The sequence below is a fragment of the Meriones unguiculatus genome, chromosome 5 (assembly GCF_030254825.1).
Source record: "Meriones unguiculatus strain TT.TT164.6M chromosome 5, Bangor_MerUng_6.1, whole genome shotgun sequence".
Lineage (NCBI taxonomy): Eukaryota > Metazoa > Chordata > Mammalia > Rodentia > Muridae > Meriones > Meriones unguiculatus.
In genome coordinates, this window is record NC_083353.1 from 59651559 (window position 1) to 59663683 (window position 12125).

A 12125-nucleotide genomic window follows, 5' to 3' on the forward strand; every position below is an offset into this window, starting at 1 on the left:
CCAGAACACAAAATATTCGCTTCCATCAAAATCACCCCAGAACACAAAAAATTCGTTTCCATCGAAATCACCCCAGAAAACAAAAAATTCGATTCCAAAGTAATTACCCCAGAACACAAAAATTGCTTCTATTGAAATTACCCCAGAACACAAAAAATTTGCTTCCAAAGAAATCACCACAAAACACAAAAATTTTGCATCCAACGAAATGACTCCAGAGCACAGAAAACACGCTTCCAACAAAATGACCTACTACTTCAAAAACTTGCTTCCATCGAAAAAAAAGGAGAAAACAAAAAATTCTCTTCCAACGATATTACCCCAGAAGACAAAAAATTCACTTCCAACTAAATCTTCTGAGAACATAAATATTCGCTTCCAAAAATATCATCCCAGAGCACAAAAAATTCGCTTCCAACGAAATCACCCTAGAACGCAAAAATTCCCTTTCAACGAAATCACCCGAGAACACAAAAAATTTGCTACCAACGAAATCACCCCAGAGCACAAAAATTCGCTTCCAACGAAATGACTCCAGAGCACAGAAAACACGCTTCCAACGAAATGACCCCGTATTTCAAAAATATGCTTCCATCGAAAAAAACGGAGAACACAAAAATTCTCTTCCAACGATATTACCCCAGAAGACAAAAAATTCGCTTCCAATGAAATCACCTGGGAACACAAATATTCGCTTTCAACGAAATCACCCGAGAACACAAAAAATTTGAGTCCAAAGAAATCACCCCAGAGCACAAAAAATTGGCTTCCAACGAATGACTCCAGAGCAATGAAAACATGCTTCCAACGAAATGACCCCCTACTTCAAAAATTTGCTTCAATCGAAAAAACCAGAGAACACAAAAAATTCGCTTCCAACGAAATCACCCCAGAACACAAAAAATTCGCTTCCAACTAAATGACTCCAGAGCACAGAAAACACACTTCCAACGAAAAGACCCCCTACTTCAAAAATTTGCTTCCATCGAAAAAACCGGAGAACACAAAAATTCTCTTTCAACGAAATTACCCCAGAAGACAAAAAATTCTTTTCTAACAAAATCTCCTGAGAACACAAATATTCGCATCCAACGAAATCACCCCAGAGCACAAAAAACACGTTTCCAGCGAAATGACTCCAGGGCACAGAAAACACGCTTCCAACGAAATGACCCCATACTTCAAAAACTTGCTTCCATCGAAATCACCCGAGAACACAAAAAATTCGCTTCCAAAGATATTACCCCAGACCAAAAAAAATTCATTTTCAACGAAATCTCCTGAGAACACAAATATTCGCTTTCAAAGATATCATCCCAGAGCACAAAAAAATCGCTTCCAACGAAATCACCCTAGAACACAAAAGATTCCCTTTCAACGAAATCACCTGAGAACACAAAAACTTCGTTTCCAACGAAATTATCCTAGAGCACAAAAAATTCGCTTCCAATGAAATGGCTCCAGAGCACAGAAAACACGCTTCCAAAGAAATGACCCCCTACTTCAAAAATTTGCTTCCATCGAAAAAACCGGAGAACACAAAAAAGTTGCTTGCAATGAAATTGCCCCAGAAAAAATAATTCGCTCGTAACGAAATCTTCTGAGAACACAAATATTCGCTTCCAACTAAATCTCCACAGAACACAAAAAATTCGGTTCCAACAAAATGACTCCAGGTCACAGAAAACACGCTTCCAACGACATGACCCCATACTTCAAAAATTTGCTTCCATCGAGATCACCCAAGAACACAAAAAATTCGCTTCCAAAGAAATTACCCCAGAACAAAAAAAAAATCGCTTCCAACAAAATCTCCTGAGAACACAAATATTCGCTTCCAAAGAAATCATCCCAGAGCACAAAAAATTCGTTTCCAACGAATTCACCATAGAACACAAAAAATTCCCTTCAACGAAATCACCCGAGAACACAAAAAATTCGCGTCCAACGAAATTACCCCACAATAGAGAAAATTTACTTCCAACCATATCAATCCAGAGCACAAAAAATTGCCTTCCAATAAAATCACCCGAGTACGCAAATATTTGCTAACAACGAAATTACCCCAGAACAGAAAAAATTTGCTTCCATCGAAATCACCCCAGAACACAAAAATTTCACTTCCAACGAAATCACCCCAGAACACAAAAAAATCTCTTCCAACGATATTACCCCAGAAGACAAAAAATTCGCTTCCAACGAAAGCTCCAGAAAACACAAATATTTGCTTCCAAAGAAATCACCCCAGAGCACAAAAAATTCGCTTTCAACGAAAGGACTCCTTAACACAGAAAACACAATTCAAAAAGTCACCCAGGAACACAAAAAAAATTCGCTTCCAATGAAACAATTCCAGAGCACAAAATATTCTCTACCAACGAAATGACTCCAGAGCACAGAAAAGACGCTTCCAAGGAAATGACCCCAGAACACAAAAAATTTGCTTCCAACGTAATTACCACAGAACACAAAAAATTCGCTTCCAACAAAATCACCCGGAACACAAATATTCGCTTCCAACAAAATGACTCCAGAACACAGAAAACAAGCTACTAACGAATTCACCCCATACTTCAAAATCACTTCCAACGAAATTACCCCAGAACAGAAAAAATTTGCTTCCAACGAAATCAACCCAGAGCACAAAAAATTCCCTTCCAAAGAAATCAACCTAGAGCACTCAAAATTCGCTTTCAACGAAATCACCCCAGAATAAAAAAAATTCGTGTCCAACGAAATCAACCCAGAAAACAAAAAATTTCCTTCCAACGAAATTACCCCAGAACACAAAAAATTCGCTTCCAACAAAATCACCCCAGAGCACAAAAATTTGCTTCCAACGAAATGACTCCAGAGCACAAGAAAACACGCTTCCAACTAAAGACCTCCTGAGCACAAAAAATTCGCTTCCAACAAAATCACCCTAGAACATAAAAAATTCGCTTTGAAATAAATCCCCCGAGAACACAAAAAATTCGCTTCCAAAGAACTGACTCCAGAGCACAGAAAACACGTTTCGAAGTAAATGATACCATACTTCAAAAATTTGCTTCCATCAAAATCACCTGAGAATACAAAATATTCTCTTCCAACGGAATTACCCCAGAACACAAAAAAATTCGCTTCCAAAGAAATCAACCCAGAACACAAAAAATTCACTTCCAACGAAATCACCCCAGAACACAAAAAATTTGGTTCCAATGAAATAACTGCAGAGCACAGAAAACACGCTTCCAATGAAAGGACCCCAGAAGACAAAAAATTCGCTTCCAAAGAAATCACCATAGAACATAAAAAATTCGCTTTCAACGAAATCACCCGAGAACACAAAAAATTCGCTTCCAACGAAATTACCCTAGAACACAAAAAATTCGCTTGCAACGAAATCTCCTGAGAACACAAATATTCGCTTCAAACGAAATCACCGTGGAGCACAAAAATTTCGCTTCCAATGAAATGACTCCAGAGCACAGAAAACATGCTTCCAACAAAATGACCCCCTACTTCAAAAATTTGCGTCCATCGAAAAAACCAGAGAACACAAAAAATTTGCTTCCAACCATATTACCCCAGAAGACGAAATATTCTTTTCCAACGAAATCTCCTGAGAACACAAATATTCTCTTCCAAAGATATCATCCCAGAGCACAAAATTTTGCTCCCAACGAAATCACCTTAGAACAAAAAAATTCCCTTCCAAAGAAATCACCCCAGAGCAGAAAAAATTTGCTTCCACCGAAATGACTCCAAAGCACAGAAAACACGCTTCCAAAACAATGAATACAGAACACAAAAATTATTCCAACGAAATCACCCTAGTACATAAAAAATTCGCTTCCATGGAAATCACCACAGAAGACAAAAAATTCGTTTCCAATTAAATCACCCCAGAGCACAAAGAATTCGCTTCCAACGAAATGACTCCAGAGCACAGAAAATAAGCTTCAAATGAAATTACCCCAGAACACAAAAAATTCTCTTCCAACGAAATCACCCTAGAACATAAAAAATTCGCTTCCTTCGAAATCACCACAAAAGACAAAAAATTCGCTTCCAACCAAATCACCCCAGAGCTCAAAAAATTTGCTTTTACGAAATTTCCCTAGAACGTAAAAAATTCGCATTCAACAAAATCACCCGAGAACACAAAATATTCGCTTCCAACGAAATCACCCCAGAGAACAAAAAATTCGCTGCCAAAGAAATGACTCCAGAGCACAGAAAACACGCTTCCAACGAAATGACCCCATACTTCAAAAATTTGCTTCCATCGAAATCACCCAAGAACACAAAAAATTCGCTTCCAACGAAATTACCCCAGAACACAAAAAATTCGCTTGTAACGAAATCTTCTGAGCACACATATATTCGCTTCCACAGAAATCATCGCAGAGCACAAAAAAATTCGCTTCCAATGAAATCTCCCTAGAACACAAAAAATTCCCTTTCAACGAAATCACCCGAGAACACAAAAAATTCCCTTTCAACGAAATCACCTTAGAACACAAATAATTCGCTTGCAATGAAATCTCCTAAGAACACAAATATTCGCTTCAAACGAATTCACCCCAGAGCAAAAAGAATTCCCTTCCAACGAAATGACTCCAGAGCACAGAAAACATGCTTCAAAAGAAATGACCCCATACTTCAAAAATTTACTTCCATCGAAAAAACCGGAGAACACAAAAAATTCGCTTGCAACGAAATCTTCATAGAACACAAATATTCGCTGCCAACGAAATCACCTGAGAACACAAAAAATTTGCTTGCAACAAAATCTCCTTAGAAGAAAATATTCGCTTCCAAGGAAATCACCCCAGAGCACAAAAAATTCGCTTCCAAAGGAATCACTCTTAAACATAAAAAATTCGCTGCCAACGAAATGACTCCAGAGCACAGAAAACACGTTTCCAACAAAATGACCCCAAACTTCAAAAATTTGCTTCCATTGAAATCATCCGAGAACATAAAAAATTTGCTTCCAACGAAATTACCCCAGAACCCAAAAAATTCGCTTGCAACAAAATCGTCTGAGAACACATATATTCGCTTCCAACGGAATCACACCAGAACACAAAAAATTCGCTTCCAACTAAATGACTCCAGAGCACAGAAAACATGCTTCCAAAGAAAAGACCCCATACTTCAAAAATTTGCTTCCATCGAAATCACCCGAGAACACAAAAAATTCGCTTCCAAAGAAATCACCCCAGAGCACAAAAAATTCGCTTCCAACCAAATGACTCCTGAGCACAGAAAACACGCTTCCAACGAAATGACCACATACTTCAAAAATTTGCTTCCATCGAAATCACCCCAGAACACAAAAAATTCGCTTCCAACAAAATCTCCTAAGAACACAAATATTCGCTTCCAACGAAATCACCCCAGAACACAAAAAATTCGCTTGCAATGAAATCTCCTGAGAACACAAATATTCGCTTCCAAGGAAATCACCGCAGAGCACAAAAAATTCGCTTCCAATGAAATGGCTCCAGAGCACAGAAAACACGCTTCCAATGAAATGAACCCCTACTTCAAAAATTTGCTTCCATCGAAAAAACCGGAGAACACAAAAAAGTCGCTTGCAATGAAATTGCCCCAGAAAAAATAATTCGCTCGTAACGAAATCTTCTGAGAACACAAATATTCGCTTCCAACTAAATCTCCACAGATCCCAAAAAATTCGCTTCCAACGAAACCAACCCAGAGCACAAAAAATTCGCTTCCAACGAAAAGACTCCAGAGCACAGAAAACATGCTTCCAACGAAATGACCACCTACTTCAAAAATTTACTCCCATTGAAAAAAACGGAGAACACAAAAGTTCTCTTCCAACGATATTACCCCAGAACACAAAAAATTCACTTGCAATGAAATCTCCTGAGAACACAAATATTCGCTTCCAACGAAATCACCGCAGAGCACAAAAAATTCGCTTCCAACGAAATGACTCCAGAGCACCGAAAACACGCTTCCAATGAAATGACCCCCTACTTCAAAAATTTGCTTCCATCGAAAAGACCGTAGTACACAAAAAATTCTCTTTTAAAGATATTACCACAGAAGACAAAAAAATCTTTTCCAAGGAAATCTCCTGAGAACACCAATATTCACTTCCAAAGATATCATCCCAGATCAGAAAAAAATTGCTTCCAATTAAATCACCCTAAAACACAAAAATTCCCTTTCAACGAAATCACCCGAGAACACAAAAAATTCGCTTCCAACGAAATCACCACAGAGCACAAAAAATTCGCTTCCAAAGAAATGACTCCAGGGCACAGAAAACATGATTCCAACGAAATGACCCCATATTTCAAAAATTCGCTTCCATCGAAATCCCCAGAGAACAGAAAAAATTCGCTTCCAAAGAAATCACCCCAACACACAAAAAATTTACTTCCAAAGAAATCAACCCAGAACACGAAAAATTTGCTTCTATCGAAATTACCCGAGAACAGAAAAAAAATCGCTTCCAACAAAAATACCCCAGAACATAAAAAATTAGCTTCCAACGAAATCACCAGGGAACACAAATATTTGCTTCCAACGAAATCACCCAGGAACATAAAAAAATCGCTTCCATCGAAATCACCCGAGAACACAAAAAAATTCGCTTCCAACAAAATTACCCCAGAACACAAGAAATTCGCTTCCAATGAAATCACCCCAAAGGACAAAAAATTCGCTTCCAACGAAATGTCCCTATACTTCAAAAATTTGCTTCCATCGAAATTACCTGAGAAGACAAAAAATTCGCTTGCAAAGAAATCTCCTGAGAAGACAAATATTCGCTTCCAAAGAAATCACCCCAGAGCACAAAAAATTCGCTTCCAACGAAATCACCCCAAGCACAAAAAATTAGTTTTCAACGAAATGATTCCATACTTGAAATATTTGCTTCCATGGAAAAAACCGGAGAAAACAAAAATTTGATTCCAACGAAATTACCCCAGAACACAAAATTTCGCTTGCAACTAAATCTCCTGAGAACACAAATATTCGCTCCCAAAGAAAACATTACAGATCACAAAAAATTCATTTCCAACAAAATCACCCTAGAACACAAAAAATTCCCTTTCAACGAAATCACCCAAGAACACAAAATATTCGCTTCCAACGAAATTACCACATAGCACAAATAATTCGCTTCCAACAAAATGACTCCAGAGCACAGAAAAAACGCTTCCAATGAAATGACCCCAGAACACAAAAAATTCGCCTCCAACGAAATCACCCTAGAACATAAAAAATTCACTTCCATCGAAATCACCACAGAAGACAAAAAATTCGCTTCTAACCAAATCACCCCAGAGCACAAAAAATTCGCTTTGAATGAAATCACCCTAGAACATAAAAAATTCCCTTTCAACGAAATCACCCGAGAACACAAAAAATTCACGTCCAACGAAATTACCACAGAACAGAAAAAACTAGCTCCCATCGAAATCACCCCAGAACACAAAAAATTCGCTTCCAACGAAATCACGCTAGAACACAAAAAATTAGCTTTTAAGGAAATCACCTGAGAACACAAAAAATTCGCTTCCAACGAAATCATACCAGAGCACAAAAAATTCGCTTCCAACGAACTGACTCCAGAGCACAGAAAACACGTTTCGAACGAAATGACTGCCTACTTCAAAAATGTGCTTCCATCGAAATCACCTGAGAATACAAAATATTCTCTTCCAACGAAATTACCCCAGAACACAAAAAAATTCGCTTCCAAAGAAATCAACCCAGAACACAAAAAATTCACTTCCAACGAAATCACCCCAGAACACAAAAAATTTGGTTCCAATGAAATGACTGCAGAGCACTGAAAACACGCTTCCAATGAAAGGACCCCAGAAGACAAAAAAATTCACTTGCAAAGAAATCACCATAGAAAATAAAAAATTCGCTTTCAACGAAATCTCCTGAGAACACAAATATTCGCTTCAAACGAAATCACCTGCGGAGCACAAAAAATTCGTTTCCAAAGAAATGACTCCAGAGCACAGAAAACATGCTTCCAACGAAATGACCCCCTACTTCAAAAATTTGCATCCATCGAAAAAACCCGAGAACACAAAAAATTCGCTTCCAACCATATTACCCCAGAAGACAAAATATTCTTTTCCAACGAAATCTCCTGAGAACACAAATATTCTCTTCCAAAGATATCATCACAGAGCACAAAATTTCGCTCCCAACGAAATCACCCTAGAACAAAAAAAATCCCTTCCAAAGAAATCACCCCAGAGCAGAAAAATTTGCTTCCACCGAAATGACTCCAAAGCACAGAAAACACGCTTCCAAAAAAATGAATCCAGAACATAAAAATTATTCCAACGAAATCACCCTAGTACATAAAAAATTCGCTTCCATGGAAATCACCACAGAACACAAAAAATTCGTTTCCAATGAAATCACCCCAGAGCACAAAGAATTCGCTTCCAACGAAATGAATCCAGAGCACAGAAAACAAGCTTCAAATGAAATTACCCCAGAACACAAAAAATTCGCTTCCAACGAAATCACCCTAGAACATAAAAAATTCGCTTCCTTTGAAATCACCACAGAAGATAAAAAATTCGCTTCCAACCAAATCACCCCAGAGCTCAAAAAATTCGCTTTTACGAAATTACCCTAGAACATAAAAAATTCGCTTTCAACGAAATCACCCGAGAACACAAAATATTCGCTTCCAACGAAATCACCCCAGAGCACAAAAAATTCGCTGCCAACGAAATGACTCCAGAGCACAGAAAACACGCTTCCAACGAAATGACCCCATACTTCAAAAATTTGCTTCCATCGAAATCACCCAAAAACACAAAAAATTCGCTTCCAACGAAATTACCCCAGAACACAAAGAATTCGCTTGCAACGAAATCTTCTGAGCACACATATATTCGCTTCCACAGAAATCATCGCAGAGCACCAAAAAATTCGCTTCCAACGAAATCACCCGAGAACACAAAAAATTCCCTTTCAACGAAATCACCTAAGAACACAAATAATTCGCTTGCAATGAAATCTCCTAAGAACACAAATATTCGCTTCAAACGAATTCACCCCAGAGCAAAAAAAATTCCCTTCCAACGAAATTACTCCAGAGCACAGAAAACATGCTTCAAAAGAAATGACCCCATACTTCAAAAATTTACTTCCATCCAAAAAACCGGAGAACACAAAAAATTCGCTTGCAACGAAATCTTCATAGAACACAAATATTCGCTGCCAACGAAATCACCCGAGAACACAAAAAATTTGCTTGCAACGAAATCTCCTGAGAAGAAAATATTCGCTTCCAACGAAATCACCGCAGAGCACAAAAAATTCGCTTCCAAAGAAATGACTCCAGAGCACAGAAAACACGCGTCCAACGAAATGACCCTCTACTTCAAAAATTTGCTTCCATCGAAAAGACCGTAGTACACAAAAAATTCTCTTTTAAAGATATTACCCCAGAAGACAAAAAAATCTTTCCCAAGGAAATCTCCTGAGAACACCAATATTCACTTCCAAAGATATCATCACAGATCAGAAAAAATTGCTTCCAATTAAATCACCCTAGAACACAAAAATTCCCTTTCTACGAAATCACCCGAGAACACAAAAAATTCGCTTCCAACGAAATCACCACAGAGCAAAAAAATTCGCTTCCAAAGAAAAGACTCCAGAGCACAGAAAATATGATTCCAATGAAATGACCCCATATTTCAAAAATACGCTTCCATCGAAATCCCCAGAGAACACAAAAAATGCGCTTCCAACGAAATCACCGCAGAGCACAAAAAATTCGCTTCCAACGAAATGACTCCAGAGCACAGAAAAGAAGCTTCAAATGAAATTACCCCAGAACACAAAAAATTCGCTTCCAACGAAATCACCCTAGAACATAAAAAATTCGCTTCCATCGAAATCACCACAGAAGACAAAAAATTCACTTCCAACCAAATCACCCCAGAGCTCAAAAAATTCGCTTTTACGAAATTACCCTAGAACATAAAAAATTCGCTTTCAACGAAATCACCCGAGAACACAAAATATTCGCTTCCAAAGAAATCACCGCAGAGCCCAAAAAATTAGCTGCCAACGAAAACTCTTCAGAGTACAGAAAACACGCTTCCAAAGAAATGATCCCATACTTCAAAAATTTGCTTCCATCGAAATCACCCAAGAACACCAAAAATTCGCTTCAAACGAAATTACCCCAGAACACAAAAAATACGCTACCAACGACATGAACCCATAACACAAAAAATTTGCTTACATCGAAATCACCCGAGAACAGAAAAAATTCGCTTCCAAAGAAATTACGCCAGACCACCAAAAATTCGCATCCAATGAAATCACACGAGAACAAAAATATTAGCTTCCAACGAAATCACGCTACAACATAAAAAAAATCGCTTCCATCGAAATCACCCGAGAAAACAAAAAAATTCGCTTCCAACGAAATTACCTCAGAACAGAAGAAATTCCCTTCCAACGAAATGGCTCCAGAGTATAGAAAACACGCTTCCAATGAAATGACCCCCTACTTCAAAAATTTGCTTCCATCGAAAAAACCAGAGAACACAAAAAATTCGCTTCCAACGAAATCACCCTAGAACACAAAAAAATCGCTTCCAATAAAATCACCCCAGAACACAAAAAATTCGCTTCCAAAGAAATCACCACAGAGCACAAAAAATTCGCTTTCAACGAAATCACCCTAAAGCAAAAAAAATTCACTTTCAACGAAATCACCCAAGAACACAAAAAATTCACATACAACGAAATTACCCGAGAATTGAAAAAATTTACTTCCAACCAAATCAACCTAGAGCACAAAAAATTCCCTTCCAAAAAAATCACCCGAGAACACAAATATTGGCTTCCCACGAAATTACCCCAGAAAAGAAAAAGTTTGCTTCCATCGAAATCACCCCAGAACACAAAAAAATCGCTTCCAACGAAATCACCCCAACACACAAAAAATTTACTTCCAAAGAAATCAACCCAGAACACGAAAAATTTGCTTCTATTGAAATCACCCGAGAACAGAAAAAAATTCGCTTCCAACAAAAATACCCCAGAACATGAAAAATTAGCTTCCAACGAAATCACCAGGGAACACAAATATTTGCATCCAACAAAATCACCCAGGAACATAAAAAATTCGCTTCCAACGAAATGTCCCTATACTTCAAAAATTTGCTTCCATCGAAATTACCTGAGAACACAGAAAATTCGCTTCCAACGAAATTACCCCAGAACACAAAAAATTCGCTTGCAAAGAAATCTCCTGAGAAGACAAATATTCGCTTCCAACGAAATCACCCCAAGCACAAAAAATTCGCTTTCAATGAAATGAGCCCATACTTGAAAAATTTGCTTCATCGAAATCACCCGAGAACACAAAAAATTCGCTTCCAAAGAAATTACCCCAGAACACAAAAATTCGCTTCCAAGGAAATCACCCCAGAACACAAAAAATTTGCTTCCAAAGAAATGACTCCAGAGCACAGAAAACATGCTTCCAATGAAATCACCCCATACTTCAGAAAAATTCACTTCCAACTAAATTGCCCCAGAACACAAAAAATTCGCTTCCAACGAAATCAACCCAGAACACAAAAAAATTGCTTCCATCGAAATCACCCGAGAACAGAAAAAATTCGCTTCTAACGAAATCACCCGGGAACACAAATATTAGCTTCCAATGAAATCACCCTAAAATCAAAAAATTCTTTTCCAACGAAATCTCCTGAGAACACAAATATTCGCTTCCAAAGAAATCACCCCAGAGCACCAAAAATTCACTTCCAATGAAATAACCCTAAGGAAAAAAATTTCACTTTCAACGAAATCACCTGAGAACACAAAAAATTCGTGTCCAATGAAATCAACCCAGAACACAAAAAATTCGCATCCAAAGAAATCACTCAGAACACAAAAATTTCCCTTCCAACGAAATGACTCCAAAACACAGAAAACACGCTTCCAATGAAATCACCCCAGAGCACAAAAAATTCGCTTCCAACGAAATCAACCTAGAACACAAAAAATTTGCTTCTATCCAAATCACCTGAGAACAGAAAAAATGCGCTTCCAAAGAAATTACCCCAGAATACAAAAAATTCGCT